This window comes from Kogia breviceps, chromosome 17 (assembly GCF_026419965.1).
Source record: "Kogia breviceps isolate mKogBre1 chromosome 17, mKogBre1 haplotype 1, whole genome shotgun sequence".
NCBI lineage: Eukaryota > Metazoa > Chordata > Mammalia > Artiodactyla > Physeteridae > Kogia > Kogia breviceps.
Genome location: NC_081326.1, coordinates 75,442,057 through 75,468,095, shown reverse-complemented (window position 1 = coordinate 75,468,095; position 26,039 = coordinate 75,442,057). Strand labels below are relative to the sequence as shown.

Genomic DNA, 26,039 nt, shown 5'->3' with positions numbered 1-26,039 from the left:
CATCCTCCCTGCACATCCATCTTCCTTTACTGCGATGGCTCTAGAACCTTCCAGCTGCTCCCGTGTCCCCTGCCTGTGGCCTCTGCCCGCCCCAGCCTCTCACAGGGGTAGCCTCAGACCTCGGTGCTTGCCAAGGAGACAAGAAATGGGGGACCGGGCTGAGGGAGGTGAGAGAGGGAGGTTTGTGGTTCGCGGGTGTTCCCGGAGGCCCCTGAAACGCGGACTTCTTGTCAGTTCACCAAGCACTTGTCTTCCTGTGAAAATCCACCTTTCCTGGTCCCCCTGGTGGCTGCAGGCGGCACCTCACAGGGTCCCTGCAATGCTCTTGGGGCAGCATGGCCCCCCACGCCTGGGAGGGGCCCCTCAAGAGACAATCCAGACCCCACAGAGGGGGTGCTGGCTGTGAGGAAGGGCGTTCAGACGCCACACGTGAGAGCCATCCCAAGGGACGGTGGGCCACAGGGTGCAGGAAGGGAAGGGAGCTGGCAGGCGGGGCAGTCAGAGGCCCGCCCGAGCACAATGCCAGGCACACAGTGGGCTCTCCGGAAAGATCCGTGCTTGTGGGGCCGCCCTCAGTCGCTGTGTGACCTTTGGGTAGGTGAGTTGACCTCTCTGAGCCTCATCAGTAAAGTGGCTGTGTTCATGCTAATTTCAACTTCTCAGGTTGTTGTGATGGAAATGCAGGGGAGGGGATGAGGGGTTTAACTGACGTCCACCCACACGTTAGTAGGAACAATCCATCGTTGAGCCAACTCAGCAAGCACTTACCGAGCACCTGCCACCGTGCTGCCTGGCGCAGAGTGAAGGGGGCAGCCGCAGTCCCTGCCTGGCGGAGCCCACCGTCTGCTCCAGGGTGGCGAGGTCCTGGTGGAGACCGCAGAGGGCTCCACTGCCAGCCAGGGGCCGGGGAGGCTTTCCAGAGAAAGGGACATTTTGCTGCGTTTTGGGGGATGCATAGGAATCTGGCTCTCAGAGAACCAGGCTAGGGCATCTCCAGGGGGTAGCAGAGCCCCGGGGGCGGGGTGGGGTGGGGTGCAGCCACGTAGTGGGAAGCACGGGGTCAGAGGCCAGCTGCCCAGCAGAAGGCCCTCAGGCGGGTCACTTCCCTCCCCAGCCTCGTCTATAAAATGAGGATAAAAATGCTGTCTCCCCGTGAGATAATGGCCATGGAAAGGGCCAGGCGAATGCTAATGTTCCCTGTTTAATTTTCCATGTTCTTTTTTGAGGCCAGGGTTATTTCTGTACACACTTGGCTATTTCCAGGCCAGAGCTCGCCCTTTCCCACAAAGGATCCCCACTCCAAGGCTGTGGCAGGAGGACAGGGCCAGAGGCACAGGGAGGAACAGAAATGGAATCTGTCTTCCCACAAGGGCAGCACAGACCCCCTAATGCGCAGGAGCCCAGGGCGCCAAGAGCCCAGTTTGAGAGCCCCCAGCGCACAGCTCCAATTCCAAGCCCCCCTTTAACAGAGGCGGTGGGACTCATGTCCACAAGATGTCGGGAGGAGGAGACGAGAGAAATTACCAACACCATGTGTGACCTCATCACCCCCCGCCCCAGGACCCCCCCCACCAGCCCATCCCCCACCCAAAGGACAGACCCAGGGGCTGACGCCTGGAGGACAGGTGGGCAAGGAGGGAGCACAGGGTGCCACGTCACCTCCTGGGGTCTTCCCCTGCCCTCCAGCCAGGTTCTCTGCTGCTGGCCAGGGAGCCTGGGCACCCTGGGCCGCCTCCCCCAGCCTCTGGAAAGCCCCCGCTCCCCACCTCCTCTCCCCACAGGAGAGCCTGCAGGACCCTCTCTCGGGGTCCACCCCGGCTGTCCACAGGCCCTGCCTCAGGCACAAGATGGAGGGGGGCAGGAAAGACCAGGGTCCCGCAGGCTAGGAGGGGGCAGGGAGGAGCCTGGGGGCATGAGAAGGGGGGTGGGAGGCCAGGAGGGAGGGAATGGTCAGCTGGAGATGAAGTTTGCTGGAAGCAGGGGCCAACAGGCCTCACCCCAGTTGGGTGGAGGTCCCCAGCCCAGGCCCTTGCAGGGACCCTAAGGCCCAGCTAGCTCGATTAGTGATGTCTGCTGTGGGGCTGGGGGTGGAGACAGGTATCTGCTCAGAACTCTCCAGCTCCTGGAACCTCGGAAGCTGAGTGTTTAAGAATCTTCAGATCCAAGAGCTCTGAGACCCTGGAATTGTAGGATTTGCCAATTCTGGAACCTCAGGCTGAAAAGTTATCTGCAGAATATCTCCTGTGCTCAATCTCAGTCTGGTGGGACCTCACACTCCCCACCCAACCCCTCCCCAGCCCAGCCTGACACCCACCCTGGAGGGGGCAGAAGCCCCCAGCCGCTAGGGGAGGGCAGGCCTGGGGTGGTGAAGCCTGTAGGAGACAGCACAGCCGGGACTCTGCAAAGAGGAGTTCAAACCCTGACTTCAGCACAGTTAAACAGCCATGTAGTGGAATATTATTCAACCATCAAAAAGAAGGAAGCACTGACACGCGCCGCAACACGGATGAAACGTGAAAACATTATGCTACATGAAAGAGGCCAGACACACACACAAAAATCATAGTGCATGATTCCATTTATAGGAAATGTCCAGAACAGGAAAATCCACGGAGACAGAAAGGAGATTAGGGACTCCCCTGGTGGTCCAGTGGGTAAGACTCCACGCTCCCAATGCAGGGGCCCGGGTTCGATCCCTGGTCTGGGAACTAGATCCTGCATGCATGCCGCAACTAAGACCCAGCACAGCCAAAATAAATAAGTAAATAAATAAAAAATAAAATCTTTTAAAAAATAAAAGAAAGGAGATTAGTGGTTGCTGGGGGTGGGGGCAGGGAATGGAGAGTGACTGCTTAATGGATACAGGGTCTCCTTTTGCGCTGATGGAAATATTCTGGACCTAGGACTTCCCTGGTGGCGCAGTGGTTGAGAGTCCGCCTGCCAGTGCAGGGGACATGGGTTCGAGCCCTGGTCCGGGAGGATCCCACATGCCACGGAGGAACTAAGCCCGTGCGCAACAACTACGGAGCCCGCGAGCCACAACTACTGAAGCCCGCGCGCCTAGAGCCCGTGCTCCGCAACAAGAGAAGCCACTGCAGCGAGAAGCCCGCGCACCGCGACGAAGAGTAGCCCCCGCTCGCCGCAACTAGAGAAAGCCCGCGCGCAGCAACGAAGCCCCAACGCAGCCAAAAATGAATGAATTAATAAAAAATATATATACTCTGGACCTAGATAGAGGGGGTGGTTGCACGACATTGTGAATGTGCCAAATGCCACCAAACTGGACACTTTAATGTGGTGATTTCACGATATGTGAATTTCACATCAATAACAAACAAAGAAAAAAAAACTACTAAAAAATCCTTATCTGAAAAACAGGGGTAACAACACCCCACAAGACCGCTGACAGGATTAACCAGAAGTACCATCTGTACTGTTTGTGACCCGCCTAGCACTGCCTGCAGCCCGCCTGGTGCTGGGACAAGGCCGGCCGAGGTGAGTCAGCATGGGGAAGAGCAGCCCTCACCACCAGCTCCAGAGTCTCCAGGGAGACCCCAGGGTACCCCAGAGAGTGGCTAGGAGACTCCAGCCACTTCCGTACCACCCGCCACCCCACCATTCCCATAGGGACCCCAACACCCCAACACAGGGGCGGGGGGTGCCTCCAGAAGGGCCTGCATGTGGCCCGAGGGCATCACAGCCCTGCACCAGTCTGAGCCCAAGCCCACCCCTCCCGATAGGCCTGCGGGCGGGAGACTGCTTAAGGCTCCCGGTGACCGCCACTGGGGGTCCGGGGATTGGCCTGACCCACCCCTGCTCCATGATGGCCACTGGACAGGGCCTGGGGCCTTGGCTGGCCTCTGGGCCTAGAAAGGCAGGCAGCCTTAGTCTCCTAGGGCTGCTGCACCACACATTTAGTGGCTTAAAACAACTCACATTTAACCTCCCACAGTTCTGGGGGTCAGGAGTCCTGCGATCCAGGTGCCAGCAGGGCTGGTTCCCTCCGGAGGCTCCAGGGGAGAATCCCTTGCCCTGCCCCTCCTGGCCCTTCCAGCCAGGACCGCTCCCCTCAGGGCCCCTGCAGGGGCCCCGCAGCCCGGCCCAGGGCCCATCATCTCCAGGCACACTCCCTCCCTCGCCTCCCCCAGCGGACTAGTGCTCCGTGTGGGTGGCCCCCTCGTCCCAGCGCTGGCCACAGGGCCTGCTGCCCAGCAGACCCTGGGGACGGCGACCAGGTGCCCGAGAAGGGACATCCCAGGCGCCGTCCCTGCCCTCACCCCAGCACCCTCCGCCCAGCCTTGGCAAAGCGCTCCTGTCTTCCAAGGCCTCGGCTGCGCCAGCCACTCATGTAAATAAATATTCCCATCACCACTGACTCACGGGTGAGAACTCCGAGGCCCCTGCCCGTGGCCACCCACCTCCGGCCAGCCTGGGAGCAGCCCTTCCCCCGGTGGGGACGGTGCCATGAGCCCGAGAAGCCACGAGCCGTCCGCATCAGGGCCACCTTGGCGTCCTTCCTATTAGAGTTCAGGGTCTTGGTGATCTTGTTCCAGACCGGGGGCCAAGTTCCCTCCTGGCTCTGACCCTGTAGGGAGCTGGAACCGGCTGCTAAGCTGGAGGAGGCTTCCTGGCTCTCCCACCCCGTCCCAGTCCACCTAGTGAGGGAAGCTTCAGCTCAGCCTTCCAGGCCTGGGAGGACCTGAAGGACCCGTCATGGCTCCTCATCTTAGAACAGCCCAGGGGACCTCGGGGACCCCATGTTCCAGGAGACCGCCCCCCCAGCCACGGGGATCTCAGAGACCCTGTGGTCCGGAAGACTGAGACCACACAAAGAACTCAAGAGAGCAGCAGAGCTCCGGACGGCCCCCTCCCCTGGGGGCCGGGCAGCCAGGAGGGCCGGGCTGCAGCCCTTCCTGAGCGAGCGGGGAGGGTGAGCTGTGCTAGCTGAGAGCCCAGAGCGGGCCCAGGCACGGAGGCGTGCTCAGCGGTGGCAGGGCCACGTCTGTTCTGAGGAAGCAGGACGAGAGGGAGTGTGGGGACACCCGGGGCTGACCAGCTGCTGCTCAGACACGGCTCTGGGTCTCGGCGGGGACCTCAGTGGGCCTCCATTTCCCCCTCCATAAAATGGGCGGAAGTGGAGCCGGCGGCACTGAAGGTTCAGAGGGGTGGGAGAGGGCTGGGATGCCTGGGGCTTGACCACCACCAGCAGCAGGAGCCCTCCCTCAGCGGGTCGGCTCCGAAGGTGCGGCTCAGGGATTGAAACCCAGCTCCGGCTGAGCGCAGAGCCCACCCCGAGATGGACGTGGGAGAAAAGTATTGCTACCCAGGCCACCCGGACCAGGGCCTGGGGACCTGGGTCTTTCAGCACGTTTTGCAGACTGAAAACTGGATTAAAAAAAAATTCATATTCTATGAAAATCTATTTGGGGTATGCTCTCATTTTTAATAAGTATTTAAGATCTACAATAGCACAGGACATCTAGGAATGTCTGACTCGGTTAGTTTTAGCAAACATTTTGTATGATCACCTTTGGAATGAAAAGTTCCTGAACATTCAGCAGCAGCAGAGAAGGTGGGACAGGGAAAGGAGAGGGCAGGGAGAGGTGTCTCCCTCCTAATCAAGGTGTGGCTAAGGTCAGGACATCACTTACAAACAACAGTGGATTAACCGGGAGAGGGAGAGTCCCGGAGACAGGAAGCTATCAGGGTTGCTGAAGTGTTAATTACAGCCCTGCCCACTGCTCACTGACGGAGGGTGCTCTTTATCTCTGCAAGCCTTCTCACCTCCGCTCTTCCCAGGCAAGCCTCACCAGGAGGGGGGGGGTGCTGTTTCCTAGGTCACAGAGAGTAAAACAGGCATTAGCACACATGGGTCTCAGGAAATCCCGCCAAGGACAGGGTGGGATGTTTGGCCCGAGAGTACCTACTCTTGGGCTAAGCATTGCCCTCCATTAAAAAAAAACAGAAGTGGGCTTCCCTGGTGGCGCAGTGGTTGAGAGTCCGCCTGCCGATGCAGGGGACGCGGGTTCGTGTCCCGGTCTGGGAGGATCCCACGTGCCGCGGAGCGGCTGGGCCCGTGAGCCATGGCCCCTGAGCCTGCGCGTCCGGAGCCTGTGCTCCGCAACGGGAGAGGCCACAACAGTGAGAGGCCCGCGTACCGCAAAAATAAAAAATAAAAAAACCAGAAGAATCACAGAAGACCACCAACACCCTAGCGATATCACCGTGAAATCCAAGAGGACCAAGTAAGTGTAGGGAGATTTGAGTGTGGTGTGAGGCTGAAGCCCCCAGTCGAAAGGATCGCCTTGATCCGGCTGCAGCCATAGCGGTGAGCCGCTTTTCCCCATCTCTCGGCTTCCTCTGCTGTGCCATGCAGGGTGAGCCTGTGCCCTCCCTGGGCTCAACTTGCTCCCCGCAGAATGAGAGAATGGGCCCCCCTGCCGCAGGGACACGGGCCCTTCCTCAGCTGGCTGGGGTCAGCCGGGATGGTCCTGCCTGAGGCACCTCCTCCTGATCCCCACCCCCTGTTACACTGAATTCTCACAACATATTTTTATATCATAGCTTAGTAAGCTATTTGATAGAGGAGGACACCGTGACTCAGAGAGGTGAAGTAACTTGCCCAAGGGCACACAGCTCTTTCATGGCAGAGTATGAATCCAGGACTGTGGGACCCCCACCCCCACCCCAAGAGCAGACTCCCTTCCCCTCCATGTCAGCTGCCTGGTTAATCAACTTCATTCAGCCTGTTTTCAGGGCTCTGCTGCTCCCATCAGGGTTACGGTGGAGGTTCTAAGGATGAGTCAGGATGCTCCCAGCCCCGCGGCACATTCGGCCACCCCCCCAGCAGGATGGCCTTGGGCAAGTTACCTAACCTCTCTGAGCCGCTGTTTCCTAGTCTGCAAACGGGCTGTTAAGAGGATTTATTTCCTGTATAAATAAGAGATAATGCAAAAAAAGAAAAAAACGAACAAAGCCTGCTACACAGGACACCTTTAATAAGTGTCGGATGCTGGCAGACTCTCATTAGTGTTTGCTTAATGCTGGAAAATCCAGGAACGTTATAGGATCAAAGGGATGGGACCCCAGGGGTGGCGTGTCAAGGCTGTGACAGCAGTCGGGGGAAGGGAAAGCCTGCAAAGGCCCAGGGTCCACGTCAAGGCCCCTCACTGTCTGCTCAGTCACCAGAAAGCTAGCCAAGGGGATTACGGGGCGCTCAGGACAGATCTTATCGGATCAAGTGCTGCCCTCCACTCAAGAGAATTTAGAATGAGTTCTCATTTCTGCTCAGCATGGCCTGTGTCCCAGCGCGGCGTGACACCCTGCCATCCCCCCAGAACTTTGGCTCTGAGCGCCGTCGCCGCCCAGTGACCCCCTCTTCCTTCAAAGTCCTGGTACTGTGGTCGGAACCAGGTGCCGGCTCATAGCCGCACTTGACGCTCATCCCACCCCAGTCCCCTGGTTCCAGCCTCACGCCCATCTGCCCACCTGGGCCCTTGGCCACAGGCCCCAGTGAAACTGAGCAGAACCTGTTGGGCCCTGCTGGACACAGAAGCCTTTCTGTGACCCCATTTCTTCTTCTTTTTTTTTTAAACATCTTTATTGGAGTATAACTGTATTACAATAGTGTGTTAGTTTCTCCTTTACAACCAAGTGAATCAGTTATACATATACACATGTTCCCATATCTCCTCCCTCTTGCATCACCCCACCCCCACCCTCCCTTTCCCACCCCTCTAGGTGGTCACAAAGCACAGAGGTGATCTCCCTGTGCTATGCAGCTGCTTCTCACTAGCTATCTAATTTACATTTGGTAGTGTGTATATGTCCCTGCCACTCTCTCACATCGTCACCGCTTACCCTTCCGCCTCCCCATATCCTCAAGTCCATGCTCTAGTAGGTCTGTGTTTTATTCCTGTCCTACCACTAATCTCTTCATGACATTTTTTTTTTTAGAGTCCATATATATGTGTTAGCATACGGTATTTGTTTTTCTCCTTCTGACTTACTTCACTCTGTATGACAGACTCCAGGTCTATCCACCTCATTACAAATAACTCAGTGTCATTTCTTTTTATGGCTAAGTAATATTCCATTGTATATATGTGCCACATCTTCCTTATCCATTCATCTGTCGATGGACACTTAGGTTCCCCCATTTCTTGTTTGTAGGAAATAGGCTTCATTCAGCCTCCTTGACCTTCCCTGAGTTCCAAAGGGCAGATTCAAAGAGTTGCTAATCAGGGAAGGGAGGGAATGCAGTCAAGAAACAATAGTGCAGGCCCTGGGTAGGGTCCTAGTTCCTCCTCAGGGAATATACATATCAATGCCTGTGAGTTCCTCCTCAGGAGCTAAGGCCCCACCTACCCAGGTTGACGAAGGTAACTTCAGGCGGGAGATCAACATTCCCGGAGCTCCGCGCTGTGACCTCACCACCAACCAATCAGAAGAAAGCCACACACCCTGCAGCCCTCACTCCAAATCCCATCTGTAAAAACTTCTCCCGGAAAACATCGGGGAGTTCGGGGTTTTTGAGCAGGAGTCGCCAGTTCTCCTTGCTGGACTCTGCAATAAACCTTTCTCTGCTCCAAACTCCAATGTTTGGGTTTGCTTGGCCTCACTGTGTGTTGTGCACACGAACTGGTAACACCTGGACCCACAACTTGAAGGCTAAGCTGGTCTGGTTGTTCCGCAGAGTCCCCACCAGGCAGGCAGCTGGGGAAAATGAGGCCGAAGCGGGTGCCCCTGGCCTCACAGGCACAGGAGGACAGGCCTATGGGGCTCCTCCCCTTCCCTAAACGTCCAGCCCTTTCTACCCTATGCCCACAGCCCAGCTGCAGCCAAACCCTGTCCCCCATCAAACAACAGCTCTCCATTGGGTGGTGGATCCATTCTCCTCCACTTTTCCCAAAAGGGCCAGCCTGGCAACAGATAGCTCAGGATAGGGGAATGGAGATGAAATAGAGCCTGATATATTTGAAACTGGAAGCAAAAACCCCAGGGGGAGGGAGGGGCGAGAACGGGGGGTCGGGGGAGGCAGGGCCTGAAGGATGCATCAGGGGTCTACCAGCTTCTAGTCCCAACCTGTAGAATGAACTCTGGAACCTCAGGAGGGAGACAAAGTCCTGGAGAGTAACCCCCATCCCGCCACCACGCTCCCCCTCCAGCCCACCTGCCGCCCAGGTCTGGACCTAGACTTCGGCTCCTCCCCACCACCACCCACCTGTGCGGAGAGCAGATGATGCGCCCCCAGCTGCCCCAACTTAACTCTCAGTGAGCAGATAAAAGAGTAAGGCAGAGAGGCCAATGCCGCCTTTATTCCTGAGTGAGCGGATACTGGAGAGGGTGCTCAGGCGTACGGCCACAGCGGGCTCCCTCTCCCAGCTCCATCCCAGAACGGGGCAAAGGTTGGACCGCGGGGGCACAGGGTAACTGCGCTGAAGGACCGCCGCTTGAGGCCGAGGCTCCCTTGGCTGGGCATGCGCAGTGGGCGCGCCGCCGGTAGAAGGGGGCTCCTGGGCTGGGCATGCGCAGAGGGCGGGCCACCTGCCGGCGGGGCTCCGGGGTTGGGCATGCGCAGAGGGTGCACTGCCTGTGGGCGGGGCTCCCGGGCGGAGGCTCTTGCGTGCCGCACTACCCACTTCTCACTTTTTATGCCCCTGCTGTCGTATCCAGCTCGGCCCCACCCTTGCTCCCTCCAAGCACTGTCCCAGGAGCCGGGCTGATCTTTTAGATCAGAACACACCAACCCTTCTCAGTCCTTCCACGGCTCCAGCCTACCCTAGGAGGCCTGCCAGCTCTGCCCTGCCCTTGCCTTCAGCTCCTCCCCACACCCAGCAGTGGAGATCCGGCCACAGGGCCTTTGCATTCGCTGCTCTTCCCCCATACCTGCCGATCCCACCTGCTTCTCCACGCTTCTTCCAGCCCTCAATAGTCAGTCACTTCCCTGTTCCATCCCTCTGGTCTTCACAATTTTGTGCTTACTCTTTATTTAAGTGACTAGTGTCTGCCCCCAGGCTGTCAGCTTCAGGAGGGCAGGGCTTTGTCTATTTTGTTCCCAGGGAAATCCCCAGTGCAAGTGAACTCCCAGAGCAGCGTAGGGCTCAGGTCCTGGGAGCACAGTTCAGCTCAGGTGAGAGGAGGCCTCACACCAGAAGTGAGGAGGGGCCTGAAACTTCCATGATGTGGCCACAGATAGCTCTCTTGTGGGGACCCACATGCTCACACATGAGCTCATTGAATTCTCACCCTGGCCCATGAGCGAGGCGTCCCAATGCCCCCATTTCACAGAGGAGCAAGCAGAGGCCAGAGAGGTGAAGGGCCTCATCCAGGCCCCACAGCGAGGATGTGCTCCGGACCCCATTCTCTGGTTCCCCGAGTCCTGGGGCAGCTGGCCTGCTTGCATGTTCCCTGAGAGCCCCAGCTGTCTTGTGGGGTTAACCCTGGCATACCCCCAGACCCGGGTGCTGTGGCAGTTCCTCAGGAGCCCCGGGAGCTGGTGCTGGCCCTCCCTCCCTGCTCCCAAGGCCCTTGCCTCCTGCAGCTGCTGGGGGCCGCCCTGGCCGAGCGCCCACCAGCGTGTGAAGTGCTTCCCGAGGGAGTCCCCAGGGAAGCCCCCGCCAGCCCAGCACTCCCCACTTCGGAGTGCATCAAGGAGGAGGCCTTCCTTCCGGGCTCATCCGCCAGGGCCGCCAGGGTCAGGCCTCGGGTCACCCTCCAGCTGCGACAGGAAGCCTCACATTAGTCTGGAGTGGGGGGTGACCTGGCCCGCTGGGGACACCAGCTGTCTGGGCTGGAACCAACTTGTGCTACTCTGTGACCTGCCCGCTGGACACTCGACAGAGATCAGACCTGATGCTGCCTTCTGTGCAATCTTGGACCAGTCATTACCAGTCCCTCCTTGTGTGCCCTGCCTAGGCTGGTGTCTGAGGGTGGAATCCAGAGCCAGCGGCAACTTTCCCCCGGACGGTGGCCTCCCATCGGCCTCCCTGCCTCCGGTCCCCACAGCTCCTCGCCTACACCTGCACTGTCCAAGACGGTGGCCACCAGCCTCAGGTGGCTGCTGAGCACTTGAAGTGCAGCTGGTCTGAACTGGGATGTGCCGTAACTGGGATTTCGAAGACTGAGTGTGAGAAAAATAATGTAAACTATGTCAGTAATTTTTATTATATTAGGTCAAATAAAATATATTATTAAAATAAATTGCATGATTTCCAAATAAACACACCACGTGATTCTAAAAAAAATTGCATGATTTCCTTTTTATAAGATTTCCTTTTCCTTTTTTAAAGTTGCTTATGTGTCTGGCATTTGATTTCTCTGGGAGACCACTGTCCACACCACCAACAGAGGGAACTTTCCAAATCTAAATCAGTCTCCGACTGAAAAGGACTCAGAGACAGTCCTTCACGCCCCGTGTGGACTTTTCTTAAGACTCAGCGTCATTTCTAGCTGCTAACCCCAACTTCCATCTGCCCCACTGTGCCACAGCCCCACCCACCTTGGGGCTGCAGGAGCCATTCCCTCTCCTGGGAATGCCCTTCCCCCTTTGTCTGGAGTGTCAGCCCTTCCTGGACGCTCCCCTGACCACCTCACTTGTCCACTCCAGCCGCCCCTGATGGCTTGGGCGTGAAGCCTAGGTCAAGGCAGGGTACGCGGTGTCAGGGTCAGGCAGGGTCGGGCTGAATAACACACCTCCGAGCCTCAGTTTGCTCATCTGTAAAATGGGAGCACACGAACAGGTCCCACTTCACAGGGCCGTGGCACAGCTCAGAGAGTGTGCTAAGGCGCCCGCACGGGACCGCACACGGTAGGTGCCTGGGAACCTTTGGTTGGAGGTGTTAAAATGGGGAGATCACTGAGGCAGCCACCCTCCCAAATGCAGCCAGGAATTTCACAAACTTCCTGAGTCCTGTGCTGGGCTCCTGGGTGGTGGAGCTGATCCCACCCTCCCCCGCCGCCGCTGCTGCCGCCTCCGCGACCCCCCCCCCAACCCCAGTGTCTCAGAGGTAAACCCTGAGCCCTGCTTTCCCCCAGGGCTGAATACAGGTCTTAACAGTTCTTTTTTGCTTCGTCAAAGGTGTGATGGGCTTTTTGATGTTAATGGAAGTCTCCCACACTTATTGGAGGCCCGCATCTGCCAGACATTGATGTAAATGATCTCAACTACCTGCCTGTATTATCAATAGTTTGCTGGGCTACGCCAGCGAGGGGGTGGGGCTGCTGAAAAGGCTGACTTTTATCGTCTCAGGGCTCTGGAGGCGGAAGTCTGAGATCAAGGCTCCTTCTGAGGCCGAGAGGGAGATTCTGTTCCAGGCCCTCCTCCTAGGCTTGTAGACAGTGGTCAACACAGCGTTCTCCCTGTGTAGCTCTGTGCAAATTTCCTCTGCTTAGAAGGACACCGGTCGGATTGGATTAGGCTCACCCTGCCTCACTTTAACTTGATGGCCTCTGTAAAGGTCCCGTCTCCAAACTAGGTCCCACCCTGAGGTCCCGGGGGTTAGGACTTGGGCGTATGAATTTGGGGGGCACAACTCAACACATAACACCCCCGTTTCCCAGGGGAGGGAGGCCCAGGTGGTTAGGAAGTGGGCCAGGACCACAGCGGGGCGCGCGCAGAGGGGCAGCTGCGTTTCTTGGAGGCAGGGAGGCTCCGGAGAGGGTGGTTCCCAGCCTGTGGGTGGATCAAGTTCACCAGGGCGGTTGTCACAGTCACATTTCAAAGTCTGGGCCCTTGCATCAGCTTCCTCCTCCTCCTCCTCAACTAATTGGCCGTGGGTGCCCAGGGGGCAATCGACGTTTCCCCTCCAGGTCGCAGGTGATGGTTCCCACAGACAGTGTGGGTCCCGGCCTGCCCGTAGAGCAGCCTGGCACCTTCCCTCCTGGCCACCCGACCCCAGGGCCGGGATGCTGTTTTCCTCCCAGCCACGACCCAGGCAGGCATCTTCTCCCCGCACTGTGCCCGTCTGTAAAATGGGCTGTGATGAGGGTGGAGGAACAGGAAAGCCTGCAGTAGGTGCCCCAAGGAGCTTTGTGGGGAGCGGGTCGCTGGAAACCCCACTGCGGACAGCGGTCTCCACTCTGCTGAGCTCGGGCAGTCTCTCTAATACTCAGAGAAACTCCGTGGGGACCTGACCAGCTCGGTTAGTGATCAGGCTCAGAGAGGAGCAGGGGAGGGCAGAGCGGGACTGGACCTTTAGGTTAGGCTGAGCCTAACCTAAAACATTCTCACCCTCTGTCCCTCTTTGTCCTCCAGGCTCTTCCTGGCCCCAAGTCCCAGCTGTGGAGTCGCTCCCACAGAAGCCTCTCCAGCCAGCCTCCTCTCTGTGGATTTGGAGCTGGTCCAAGCCTCTGGCATTACACTCCTGCTCTTGCATCTTGATGGTGGAGAGGAAAGTCCTTGAGAGCAAGGCGGCATCCTTGTTTAGTTTGGACGCAACGTGGTGGAGAGGGTGGGCAGGGCCGGGTGGCACCATGGCAGAAGAACAGCGTGTGTGATTGGGAGTGTGGCTGACCGCTGATCACTGCTCAGGGCACCCTCACAGTGCAGGTGGGGAGCCTCCGGCAGCCCCCTGACCCTTGCCCCGCCCCCACCCACCCTGGCTCCAGGCCTCCCAGGGGCCTGTCTGGCCTTGAGCGGATCTCCAGGCCTCAACATTTTTGCACATGCTGTTCCTTCTGCTGGAATGCTTTTCCCTATCCTGTCTGTTAATAGAGACCAGCCCCTCCTCACCACTTGGCCCAAACACCACCCATGCCAGGAGGCCTCCCTGAGCCCCGGTCACAGTAACACAAGCAGCAGCAAGCTCTGGCTGTGCCCTTGCCCACGCTACAACCCTGCCCCGTTTCCCAGGTGAAGAAACTGAGGCATGGAGACCCAGTCACTCTCACACGGTAGCTAAGAACCCACGTGAACGCAGGCAGGGCCCCACGACTTGCTCTGTGAGTCTCACCTCCTGGAGCTCAGTTTCTTCATTCTCCTGCCCCCCCTCGTCCCAGGAGGTTGTAGGGCCGGGGGAGGGGGGCTGTGGGAGTGGAATCGTCACCAATGGCAGGTCCCACACTCTGCCACTGGATGCTCAGAGCCAGGCCACGGCCAGCGGCAGGGGCCCAGGGTCTCAGACCCTATGGCTATGGCTACTCTGGGAAGCAGGGAATCACACAGAGGACCCCTGGTGTGTGAGCGGGAGGGGACGGGGGTGGGGGGAGCTGGAACCAGGGTGCTTGGTGTTGCGGGTGGGTTTCCTCCACTCTTCTCTTTTTAAAAAATTTTTATTTATTTATTTATTTATTTTTGGCCGCGTTGGGTCTCCGTTGCCGCGCACGGGCTTTTTCTAGTCGCGGCGAGCGGGGGGCTACTCTTTGTTGCGGTGCGCGAGCTTCTCACTGCAGTGGCTTCTCTTGTTGTGGAGCACGGGCTCCAGGCGCGCGGGCTTCAGTAGTTGTGGCTCGCGGGCTCAGTAGTTGTGGCTCGCGGGCTCTAGAGCACAGGCTCAGTAGTTGTGGCGCACGGGCTTAGTTGCTCCGTGGCATGTGGGACCTTCCCAGGCCAGGGCTGGAACCTGTGTCCCCTGCATCAGCAGGCGGATTCTCAACCAGTGCACCACAAGGGAAGTCCCTGAAAGACCTTTGAAAACGTTAAGTTCCCTGTGTCTCCCCGCCCCCCCACCCCCCGGAACTCCCTCCCTCCTGCTTCTGCCCAGCGTCTGCCACACCTCCTCACTGTGTGTTGCCTGTTCACTGTCTTTCTCCCATCTGGGGTGCAGATTCCAGAAGGAGGGATTGTGTTGGTCTGTTTCCTTCACTGCGGCTTCCACAGCCTCTAAGACGGTGCCTGGCACAGACCAGGTGCTAGTCCACATTTATTGCAGGAATGAACGAAAATACGTGGGCCAGCCCTTGGCACCCAGGGAGGTAGCAGTAAGTGGTAGCCATTCGTGCAATTACCCCCCACTTGAGCTCAGGCCCTTCCCTTGTCTCTTAGGTCTCCATCTGCAAAATGCGGACAAAAAAATCTGACTCCGTAGGGCTCCTGTGAGGCTCCAATGAGACCCTGGACAGGAAAAGTGCCTTATAAAGTGTGGATTGCACTGTAAATGGTGATTCAGGACACAATCAAAGCCCAGCTTTGTTTTTTTGTTTGTTTGTTTTTTTTGTTGTTGTTTTGGCCACGCAGCTTGTGGGATCTTATTTCCCCGACCAGGGATTGAACCCGGGCCTTTGACAGGGAAAGCGCCAAATCCTAACCACTGGACCACCAGGGAACTCCCAGCCCAGCTTTATTTTTGCTGTGTGTCGGGGGAGGCAGGGATGACTGTGTGCTGCGGTGGTCTGGGAGGGCTTCCTGGAGGAGGCATGCATGGACGGGCAGGCCCAAAGAGGAGGAGGGAGGGCACTGCTGACAGGAGGAATAAAGGCAGGTGGAGAGGGGAGACCCACGGGACTGAGGGAGCTGCCGACCACGCAGGCGTGAGGGTGGGAGTCCTGGCTGAGGACGGTGACCTGGCTGGAGCACCCCAGAGGCCTGCCCTGCCCTTGTTGACATCAGCAGCTGTGGCCTGTGCCAGAGGCTCTGGGTGGGGTGGCCCCACGCATCACCTGCCTTCACCCTTCGTTCTGACAGCTCCTGCCAGGTGCCCCACTCTCCACCTGCCGTGGGCAGCTGCCTCCCCCCTCCTCTCCAGGTCACCCTGGTCACTTGGTTCATGGCTGAGCTGAAGGCACTCTGACTGCCCCTCAGTGTCCCGACAAGTGGACTCGAGATGCTGAGCGGATGCGGCACGAGGACTCAGAGCCAGGCAGTCTGCGTTCAAATCCGAGCTCGGCCACGTGACCCTTGTGTGACACCGGGCCTGCCACCTTACCTCCCTGTGCCTTGGTTAGACAGGGACGCTGGCATGCTGAGCACAGGGCCGCTGTGGGCGTGAGGGGACCGCGACCAGGCAGGGCCTGAGCTGGCGTTCATCAGCCTTTATTATTCCCCAGGCTCTCGAGTCCAAGCCAGATGAGCACTAGTACTGAGCCCGTGCACCCAATTTACAGAGGAGAACACGAAGGCGTGGAGAAGCAGAGAGACTCCTTCACAGCCACGACCAACTACACAATTTTTAGGCCCCCAAGTAAAAGGAAAAATCGGGTCCCCGTGTTCACAAGTTATTAGGAATTGCAAAATCGAGGTGGCGGCAGCACGTTAAACCAAGTGCGGGGTCTTTCTGAGCGTAGGGCCTGGGTGAAACTGGCAAGGAAGGGCTAAAGCTGGGACTGGAACCCAGATGGGCTGGCGCCCAGCTGTCCCCTCCTGAGGACTCCTGGGTCCCTTTCTGCCAGAGCCCAGGCTGCCCAGGTGTACCCGGGGATTCCTGCAGTAACTACAGGCCCCATAGGGATTTGGACAGGAGGGATCACTTAATAAGGACACCAGTGATTCCTTAGGCCCGGGTGGGGAAGGGGATTGAGAGGCTGGCATTCCAGCTATGGTGTGTATGTGTCTGTGTGTGCTCACCCAGGACACAGAGGCAAGAGAATGGTCTGGAAGGAGCCTGAACTTCCAAGGAGATGCACGTGTGAGCCCAGGTGTCCATATGACCCCGGTAGCTCTATGACTCATGACTATGGGTCACCCTATGACTGGGTAGCCATATGACCCCTGGCAAATGTCTGACCACAGGTGATCGTATGACTCCAGGTAGCCATATGACCCCAAGAAGCTGTATGATCCCAGATGGCCATATGACCCCCAAGAAGCCCCGGGAGGCTGTATGACCCTGGGCAGCCATAGGACCCCAGGCACCTCTATGACCCTAGGCACCTAGATGGCTCCGGGCAGCCATATACCTCTGAGAAGCTGTATGACCCCAAGCACCTCTGTGACCTCAGGGAGCCTGCTACTCTCCTGTCGGTTCCAGCACCTGGAGGTCCTGCCATGGATTTGTCCCCCTTGGGGCTGGGCAGGCACTGTCCTTTCAGGTCTCAGGTTCCATCAGGGGCAATTGGGGGACTTTGCCTCGCTTAAGATCTGGGACCTGTAGGGTGTGGGCCCACCTACCCTGCATCCCTGGAAGTCCACACCCCACTCCCTGGGGGCTCCCAGCTTCTGCTTTCACCTCTGGGCTCAAAGAGATGAGGTCTTTCTCCCAAGGTTACACAAGCAAGTGGCAGAGTGGGGGAGCCTGCTGCTACGCTCTCGGTTCTGGAGGGAGGGTGGCTGTCGGGCAGACAGCTGCAAACCAGCACCCTGAGAACCTGGCCTGGCTCAGAGCAGGTGCTCAGAAATACATAGTGATAAATGAGCTTATTAACTGAGATCTTGGGACTCTGCAAATGAGTCTGTTTTTAAAAGTGTTTGTTGCTGAAAAAAAACAAAGGAGAGGGGACTTCCCTGGTGGCACAGTGGTTAAGAAACAGCCTGCAGATGCAGGGGACGCGGGTTCGAGTCCTGGTCCGGGAAGATCCCACACGCCGCGGAGCAACTAAGCCTGTGCGCCACAACTACTGAGACTGTACTCTAGAGCCCGTGAGCCACAACTACTGAGCCCACGTGCCTAGAGACCGTGCTCCGCAGCAAGAGAAGCCACCACAATGAGAAGCCCGTGCACCTCAATGAAGAGTAGCCCCAACTCGCCGCAACTAGAGAAAACCTGCACGCAGCAACAAAGACCCAACGGAACCAAAAATAAATAAAGTAAAAATAAATAAAATAAAAAACAAAACAAAACAAAGGTGAGGTTTTCAAAGGAGCAGAGGAGGCGTCCACTAAGGGTGTCCAGCTGGCACACGTCTGTGTCAGCACGTAGACCGCAGTCTCAGGAGAGAGCTCCTTGCCTCAGTTCCCTAAAGAGATCTGGTAGGTAGGGAAGGGGCCAGGAGCACAGTAAGCCCACAATTAATGAGCAGGCTTATTGTCTCAGTCACAGTGAAATCTGAGCCATCCCAGGCTACAGAGCTCCAGGAACACCAGCTCCCTTCCCGTCAAGACCCTGGGAAGTGCTTCTCAGGCACGGAGATGCTGCTCACTGACGCCAATGGATGCTAACTCATCCACTTCTCACAACAGCCCTCGAGGCAGGAACTGTCACTCTTGCCTCCTGGAAGCTAAGAATACCCAGGTCCAGGGAGCTGAGGGCAGAGCCAGGCTTTCAGCCCAGGCAGGCAGCTCCCAGGTGTGCTCCTGACTGCCACCTTCTCCAGGTAAGGTCCCCTCCATTTCACAGACTCAGGCTCATTTACAATGAGGTCAAAGTTCCAATCCAGGCCCCATGACCCCCACTGAGCCTGTCTGCGGATCACGGATCACCCCTTCCCTTCCCAAACCCTGACCTGCCCCGAATCTTGCCCCTCCCTCCTACCTCTCCCAGGCCCATGCTCCCATCCCCCCCTGCCTAAGGGTCACAGGGGCCCCATGCCCTCTGCTGCAGGTGTCCTGTACGTGAACTGGGTGGGGTCACAAGATGAAGATGAAAGCTCCTGACCCATGTAGGCATGTGACTGTGGGAAACACACAGAGTGCTGGGTCCAGTCCTCAGCAAGTGCCCAGTCAAGGTTGGCTCATGTTGTTTCAGGGGTGAATGGACCCCCAAGAGTCTCTGCATGGGCCCTAATTAAGAAATTCCTAGGGCAAATTCCCTGGTGGTCTATTGGGTAAGACTCCGTGCTCCCAATGCAGGGGGCCTGGGTTTGATCCCTGGTTGGGGAACTAGATCCCACATGCATGCTGCAACTAAGAATCTGCATGCCGCAACTAAGAAGAAGTCCACATGCCGCAACTAAAGATCCCACATGCTGCAACGAGGATCTCCCGTGCCGCAACTAAGACCTGGAGGAGCCAAAATAAAGAAATTTTTTTAAAAAAGAAATTCCTCTTCTCTCTCTCATCTGTCACCCTCTCCATCCAAACATGTCTGCAGCCATACTGTGGGCAGGCTCTGGGATGTATCAGTGAACCTGGCCTGGTACCCGTCCCTTGGACAGGGCTCACAGACCACTAGAGAGGCAGACAATCCCAGTAACAGTTGGGAATGATTGGTGAAGGGGCAGAGTGCCTCAGAGCTCATGGGAGGGAGCCACTCACTCCTCCACAGCAGGGCATCCTGGTGGGCTTCCTGGAGGAGGTGATTCCTGGCAAACTTCCAGAAATGGTCAAGGTTACAGTTTTATATTGATAGTTCTTAGGTCTTGCGGGGGGGGTGTCCATGGATGAGAGGGACATAGCCCTGCTCCAAGAGTCCCCAGGTGAGGTGGGGAGAAGGCAAGATGTTGTCATGCCCCAGGTTCCCCACAAGTGTCCCTGCAGGTCAATGTGCTTACAAATGAGAACACAGGACTCGCTGCATCATTTGTTTAAGATGATTCAGAATGTACAGAGTGCCAGCTGAGCAGTAAAGCAAAGCAGGTGTGAAGCTCTTCTGAGCACAAGGCCTGTGCAACTGCCCAGGTTGCACACCTGTGACAGGTAGGTGCCCACACACACCCTGCTCTGGAGCCAGGCCAGAGTCCAGGGCAAGAGGGGGTCCCATGTGTCCAGCTCTCTCCCTACACGACTGGGGGGCCAGCCATTCAGGGAGAGTGAGGAGAAGCTGGGTAGGGGCCCTGTTGGCCCCATTCCCAGGCCACACTGGGCAGCTGGATGGTGGGGCCACAGGCCATCGACACATTTTCTGCTCCATCTCGGTCAGCTCAGGCTGCTACAACAAGAATACCATAGACTGGCCGGCTTTAACAGCAAACATCTATTTCTCCCAGTTCTGGATGCTGGGAAATCTGAGATCAGGGTGCCAGCATGGGATTCTGGGGGGGTGTCCTCCTCCAGGTTGCGACCTCACCCAGCCTCCTTTGGTGCGCGCACGCAGAGAGAGTGGAAGAAAGCTCTCCCCTGTCTCTTCTTACAAGGGCACTAGTCCCGTCAGGAGGTCTCCATCCCCATGACATTATTACCGCCCAAGGGCCCACCTCCAAATATCATCCCATTGTGGGTAGGGCTTCAAGATGAATTCTGGCGGGATACGAGCATGCAGTCCACAACAACCTTACTTGGTGGTAGCACCCGGATGAGGACCCAGCTGGTTAGGCTGGGATGGAGAGTTGGCAGAGTGGCCCTGTCCCCGGTCCTCACGCACATGCACGCACGTGTACACGCATATACACACGTACGTGCACACATGCAGTGTTGGGCACGTGCACAGTGGAGCTGTGCTTTTCTTTGACTTTGCTCTCTGTCCAATCTCTGTGTGGAGCTCTGGATTACAGAAGGCAATTCATCTGATGTTTCAGTATCTCATGCATTTATTTACACTTTCAGAAACATTTATGGAGGGTCTGCTGAGGGTCCTATGCTAGGCTCCATAGCTACGGCGGCTAGAAAGCTGCATTGCCATTGCTATCGTTCCATTGCGTGACTACCTCACAATTTATGTATCTATTCTATGGTGGATGGGCATCTGTGTTTCCCATTCCACTATGGGATCCTTAAGGATAGCAGCAGATCTTGCTGCCAGCTCTTGTTCTAGAACCTGGCATGGTACACAGCACATAGCAGGCACTCAGTAATTATTTGACGAATGAAGGAAAATAAAGAAGATTCAATAAATACCAGCATTTAGTGAGTAATTAAACGAAGTTATTAAGTCCTTATGCTGTGCTCCTTATATATCAAGTCTTCTTAAAAAGCATTATTTAATCCTCACGATGACTTGTGAGCTAGGTATTATCAGAAGTCTCATGAACAGATGAGGACTGTGAAAGGTGAAGTAAGGTGCCCACAGGTGGAGTTGCTTCTGCCTCCATCCTCTGGCCGTAAGAGCCAAAACCCAACAGGGCAGGTCAATAGATAGTTATGAGCACTCACAACGTGTCCGGGGCCACTTTGGGCTCTTTATATATACACTCCTGATGTTCTTAGTAACCCCTCATTGAAGTATCACATACACACGCAAAAGCACACACATGATGAATGCGCAGCTGGAGAACATTTCACAAACAGAACACATCCATGTAACCAGCACCCAGATCAAGAAACAGAACCTCACCAGCACCCCAGATACTCCATCTGTGTCCTGGCTCTGGCACTCCCTCCTCCAAGATTAATCACTATCCTAATTTCTGCCACCATTTATACATTTCTACCAATTTATCTACATGGAATTCTGCATGCTTTAGGGTCTGGCTTTTTTCCCCCCTCAAAATCCTGTGTGAGAGTCATCCACATTGCTGTATGTAGTAACAGATTATTCATTGTCATTGCATTATGTGAATATATCACAATTTATGTATCCATTCTATGGTTGATAAGCATTTGGGTAATCTCCACTTTCTGGCTATTACAAACAGTGCTGCTGTGAACAGAAAAAGGATCATATAAGATACGCATCTAGGAGGTCATAGGGTTTACATAGAATCCAGTACTTCTAAACAGATTTCCAAGATGGCTGCACTTTGCAGCCCCACTAAGTGGGGTATGAGAGTTCCAGTTGCTCCACTTCCCCGCCAACACTTAAAGTTATCAGATTTCCCCATTTTACTGCTCCGGAGGCTGTGCAGTGTACTCTTTATGTCTCAATCCCTTCAGCAACCCCATGAGATGGATTTTATGATCTCTATATTACAGATGAGGACACCCAGGCTCTGAGAGGTGAAGTAATTTCTCCAAAGCCACTTAAATCCTGGCATGGGCGCACGGCTGTCTGACCTCAGCCCATTATATCATCTGTTTCTCTGTTTATCAAGCTGCCTTCCCTGACCTTGTCCCCAGGAGTTCCCATTAGCCTCATTCTAGGGGTTACAGCCACTCTGCTTGCTGGCTGATACCGGACCGGTGCCCACGCCATGAGTCAGGCTGTGCAGTGGAAGGCCCCAGGTCCGGGGTCCTCCCCAGCTCTCCAGGGCGCTCATCGACTGGAAGGGGCAGGGGGTGGGGAGCAGGGGCGCACTGAGCGTGGGAGATGGGGGTGGCGCGGGGAGGGGGAGATGGCTCAGGGCGAGGTAGGGACAACCGAGTGGAGGGTAAGAGGAGGGTGTTTGCCGTCGCACCTGGCGGCGGAGCCCACCCTTCCGGTCAAGGGCCGGGGGCGGGGGTTGGGCTGGGAGGAGGGAGTTTGAAGAAGGCTAGTCTGGTGGCGGGCCAAGGGGCTCTAGAGGCCCCTCTGCGAGGAGGGCGTTTGGGGAGAGGGAGGAGCGGGGTGAGCAGGGGAGAGACGGGGGTTGCAGGTTCTCCCTCCCGCGGCTACCGAGAGGCACGCGGCCGGGGTCGGGGGTCAGGGCTCTAGGTTAGGGTCTGGTGCTCAAGCCTCGAGGAGCGGGGACTGGGGGTGGGGTGGGCACGGCAGCCCCTACCCAGAGGCCGGAGGCTGGATGCGGCCAGGGGCGGGGCCGGTCCAGGGGCGGGGCCTCGGCAGGCAGGGCGGGGCAGAGCGGTGGGCGGGGTGCACAGAGACCAATCGGCGCGCGCGACGCGGGCCCCGCCCTGACCCCCGCGGCGGCTGCTGCATAGTCATGAGCGCAGGCCGGCGCTGCGTCAGCGGAAGCGGCGCGCGGCGGCTGTTTCCGACCTGATAAAGCGGCGTTGTCCCTGCGCGCCGGCCACAGCCTCGCAAGCGCTCCCTCCGACCCCGCGTCTATCGCTGACTGACCGCCTGCCCGGCCGGCCGGCCGAGGAGCAGCCGCCGCCGGGTCCCGCCGCCGCCGCCCCCGGAGCGCCGCGCCCCCGCCGCCCCTGCCCGGCCCGGCTCGGCCGCCCCGCCGCGCCGCCGCCCCGCGGCCCCGGCCGGAGGAGACAGGTGAGCGGCCGGCCAGCCGCCCCCGACCCCGCACCTGGGCACCCGACACCTGCTGCTTCCCATGCGCACCCCACCCCCGCGCTGCCGCGGCCTCGAGCTCCGGGTCCCGGTCCCGGCCCGCCTCAGCATCTCTTCCCCGGGGAGGGTGCTCCCACGCTACGGCCGGGAGCCTTCTCCCGCCCAGACTCCCGCCCCCGTCCTTGGCCCTCTCCCTTCTCCCCGACTGCACCTGCCCGTCCTCGTCTCCGTTCCCCCAGCCTCCTGGAATATCCCGGGCCCCTCGTCGCGGTGTGCACCTTCCCACGGACCCTGTCCCGGTCGCATCCCTCAGCGTCCCCCACCCCCGTCTTCTCGGGTTACTCTACCCAGAGGAAGCCTGGCGCCTCGCCCCCTAGGTCCCGACCCTTCCCTGCGCCCTCGGTTTGATGTCGCCAACTTCTGAGAGTTCAGCCTCTGTTTCCTTTGCCTGAACCCCTCCTGCTCCCAGCGCACGCACGCCCTCAGCACGCCTAGCCGGGCTTCCACACTTGGGGCTCCGAGCTGACCCCCGGGGCTGTGCCTGTGTTTTTGTCTTATCTGCAGTGTCCTCTGGTCTGTCCCTTTGAAGACACCTCTATTTCCCGCAGCCAAGCTGTGCCTGGAGGAGAGGGGCCAGTGCCCCGGTGCATCCAGGTCCAGAGCCCCTGCCCTGCAGAAGTCCCCGCACGTTTATCTGCATCTCTGCACCGCTTTCCCTTTTCCGTGCTGCCTCCCCCTCCTAGAGCTCTTGAACTTAACCCATTCCTCCCCAAGGTGTGTTGCTCTTGACTGGGCTCCGGGGGAACACAGTCCAGCAAAGGGCATTTTCAGAGGAGGTATGTCAAAATGGGAGGGGCGGTGGTTTGAAAAAAAAAAAAAAAAAGCATAGCCTCCTGATTAACCATTCATAGTGATTCTAGGTGTGAGTGTGTGTGTGTGGGAGGTGGGACACACACTTGATCTCCTAGGGAGTGTGAGATTTTTTTCCTTTCCAGTGGGGGCACTGATGGGTCAGACTGAGCCACCCAGCCCCACCGGGTACCCCAGTTGACTCCCGCAAAAAGGGGCCTTGTCGCTTCTGGTTTGGGGGGCATCTCGTAGCCTAAGGCCTCGGGCGGCAGGAGGGTGTCGGGGATGAGTGATCGAAGCAGTTGTTGTGGGTTCACATGATTGTCCGAATCGAAGCCTGTTTCTCCTGGGAAAACCCAGGCCGATCTTTGCGGCATTACGTGAGAGAGCCCTGCCCTTCCCTGCACCTCAGCGTCTCTGCTTCTCCAGTCAGTGACGGACAGGTAGGGTTACCCACAGGGGGAATCTTTCATCTCTTCCCTTTTGTGCTTGTAGTAGGAGAAAAAGGAAAAATATTTAAAAACTGGAGCATTGGTTTGCCGATGAAGTGTAGTAAATGGCTGGGCATCAGAAACAGTGACCCCAGCCTCCTTTTTTAAAAAAAAGGAATAATCTTCTCACTTTTCTGCTAGATCTGAATTATGTATTAAAAGAAGGAGTAAGAGTTTATTCAGTGCTTGAGAGATTTTGCAGCATCCACTTGAGGGTGGGGAGGTGCAGTGACTGGCCTGGAGCTATGTAGGCCCCAGGTGGGAAGACCCAGGCAGACTTAAAACGCCAGGGCTTCTGGAGAGAGGGTGGGGAGGAGGTTGTCTTAAAAATCAGGACTTTCAGTCCCATTCAGGCTAATTGTTTTTCATGGGCAGCAGCTGTAAAGGGAAGAAGGGGATCGTTCGAGATGCATTTGAAATGCATATGAGGTATTTAGTGTCGGGTGTTGTGTGGACTGGGTGTCCCCCCGGGGAGGCTGCCCAGGGGGCTCCGGGCCTGTGAGAGTTGCCAGCTTCCCTTGCAGAGATGCGTGCTGCAGCCTTGGCCCTTGTCGCATCGTGAAAGCAGAGCAGAGATTGGACTGGGTGATCTCCAAGGCGGCTTGCAGTTTTTAACGTCCTGGGGCCCTCTCTGCCTTCAACTTTGCTTGTTGGAGAGTGGGACGGGGCGGGAGGAGCCTCGGAACGGGACCCTGCCCTCTCGGAGCCGGGAGATCCCGCCCCGCAGGTCTGCAGGGGAGGAGGGGCTGCGGCTGTGGCAGCTCCCCCAGCCCCAGTGGAGGAAGGGAACCCGGGAAGGTATTTTAGCCAGCGTTTAGGCTATTTGGTGTTGGATTGGTTTTATCTGTGTTATCAGAGGGACGGGTGGGGAGGAGAGTGGACGGGCCTCCCCGGGGTCTGGGCTTTGCTCTCATTTGCTGCCTGTGCTGCCGGTTGGTCCCCGTCCGTCGTCTGCACCCTCTGCCCTCTCCCGCTCGTCCTGTGGGGCCCGGAAGCCCGGCCCTATGTAGCCGGCAGGGGTGGTTCGTGTGACCAACAGCCTGGCACGGAGTGAGGGTGACTGGTGAGCGCCGTAGGTGGCAGACAACCCCAAATTGCTGTGCCCTCCTCGGGAGCACCCCTGGCAGAGCCGTGTCTGTAATTTGTGGAGCCGGAATGCGCTGGAAGCCGCGTCCCTACTGAGGACGGGCGAGGAGGCTGCTCCACACTCGCTTCCTCTGGTTTCCTAGATTTTTTTTTTTTCATCACAACAGAATTCCGTTGATGAAGGTGTACTCAGCAAAACCCCGTTAGGAGGGCCGCTTCGACTCCGAGCCAGGAAACATGAGAGCGTTTTAGCTCTGCTGAGTGGAAATCTGACCAGAGGGAAAAAGCCTCCCAGACGAAGAGAGGCCACATAGAAAGAGGGGGTGGGAGAGGACCCCCCGCCCCCCAGCCAGGGGCTCCCAGGCCAAGGCCAGGCCCGCCGCCCCTCCCCCACCCATGCCTGGACAAGGTCCCCTTGTTTAGATCAGCTTAATTATCCCACCAAAATCAATGAACAAGGATCTTTTTAAACATGGAACTTTCAAAATGTGCTTCGAGTGGCTTTTTTTTTTTTTTTTTTTAAGGGTATCAAATGCTAACTAAGCCTTTGTGAAATAAGGCACTTCCGCGAACGGGGAGATTGTGGACCTTTTCAATGTGGGTGCAAAGGGGAGGCTTCCCTGCCTCTGTTCACGGCAGTCATTTCCAGCCCGCTGCCACTTGGGCAGTGGTGACATTGCTTTGTGTGGCTGCTCCTTTGGCAAGTGACTTTTAGAGGAGGCATCTTAAGAAGATTAAGACCCACAGGCTTGTGGCTCAACAGCATGATCCCCGCTGTTTCTGTGGCACTAAAGTGTTCCTTTCACACCCGGGTCCTGCAGCAGGGCCT

At 57.3% G+C, this 26,039-nt stretch overlaps 1 protein-coding gene across 2 annotated transcripts in view; it reads left to right on the top strand.

Moving 5' to 3' along the window:
* The first annotated feature begins 22,692 nt into the window (after positions 1–22,692).
* The window catches only part of SLC45A4 (solute carrier family 45 member 4), a 78,532-nt gene continuing 75,185 nt past the window's right edge, over positions 22,693–26,039 (top strand). For both annotated transcript variants that reach the window (XM_067017587.1, XM_059043029.2), the window contains exon 1: positions 22,693–22,766. The gene's annotated coding sequence lies outside the window, so the exon portion shown is untranslated. The remainder of the gene's footprint in view (positions 22,767–26,039) is intronic.